A 1,375-nucleotide genomic window follows, 5' to 3' on the forward strand; every position below is an offset into this window, starting at 1 on the left:
GTCCTTTTTAGTGTCTTCATGCTTCTGTATTTTATGAAAATGTACTTCATTATTTTCTGTACTATATTATGCTATGTATCTGTTAAGCGCCTTGAGTCCTATTGGAGAAAGAGCGCTATATAAATAAAATTATTATTATTATTATTATTAAAGACAAAGAACCTTGAGAGGAAAGAACTGTTAAAATATAAACCCAGGGAAAAGAAGGAGGACACAGTGAGATTCATCACCACCTACAGTAGACATGAGAATCTTATAAAAAGAACTCTAAAAAAAACACTGGTACATACTCCTAATGGACTCCATTTTAAAGGAATACCTTCCAAAAGAACCATCAGTGGTATTCAGGAAATCACAGAATCTAAAGGACCTTGCGGCACCAAGTATGCTGAAAAATCCAGAAATCTCTTCAAACATGCCAAAGTGTGTTGGTTGCTACAAGTGTGGTCGATGTAATGTATGCCGATATGTACACCCCAGCAGGAAAACCTTTAAGAACAATAAGGACTCCAAAGACTATAAGATTAAACAGTTTATCAACTGTAACACCGTCTCAGTCATTTATATGCTGGAATGCTCATGCGGAATGAAATACATTGGGAAAACCAAGAGACCTTTGAAGCTCCGGATCCAGGAACATGTGAGAAACATCAAAAATAAAGTCTTGACGCATGCAGTATCCAAGCACTTCCACCTATGCCACAATTCAGACCCTGATGAACTTACGTTTAAAGGTATTGAACTGGTTTCCCTTGGAGAGAGAGGTGGTGACCTTTCCAACCTTCTATCCAGAAGAGAGATGTACTGGATATTCGAATTGAACACCCTTCATCCAGACGGCTTCAACGATGGCTATGAAATAGCCCCGTTTCTATGATATAAGCCTTATATTACATCGTCCATTGCTCACCAGAGTGACCTTTATTTCCTGCCTCTCACTCTCGCTCTATTCCCCTTACCGACCCCTGTTCCATACCACTACTACAGCCATACCACACTGGATATGCCCAACTCCGCCTGATCTTGGAAGCCAAGCAGTGTCGGGCCCAGTCAGTACATAGATGGGAGACCATCATGGAAGACTGGGTGCTATATTTTGAAAGAGGAATATGAGCTTGTGCACTTTTTCTACTCTGAACCTCTCTCTTCAAACTGCACATCTACTATGAGAGCTCTGATATACGTCTAAAGATTTATTAAATGGGTACTAGTATGTGGCTTTGCATATGGGTGTGCATATGTGTATATGTACATATATGTATATGTACACATGTATATGTGGTTATAGGCTTATGTGCGTGAAAGACTACTATATCACTCTCACGCCTCTGAAATTAGGAGATCCCATTACAAAATTAATTATTTTTAATACCAC

The 1,375-nt window shown here is 39.2% G+C and overlaps 1 pseudogene; it reads left to right on the plus strand.

Moving 5' to 3' along the window:
- The first annotated feature begins 979 nt into the window (after positions 1–979).
- On the plus strand, positions 980–1,098 carry LOC134967181 (5S ribosomal RNA; annotated as a pseudogene).
- The last annotated feature ends 277 nt before the right edge of the window (positions 1,099–1,375 follow it).

This window comes from Pseudophryne corroboree, chromosome 10 (genome assembly GCF_028390025.1).
Source record: "Pseudophryne corroboree isolate aPseCor3 chromosome 10, aPseCor3.hap2, whole genome shotgun sequence".
Classification (NCBI taxonomy): domain Eukaryota; kingdom Metazoa; phylum Chordata; class Amphibia; order Anura; family Myobatrachidae; genus Pseudophryne; species Pseudophryne corroboree.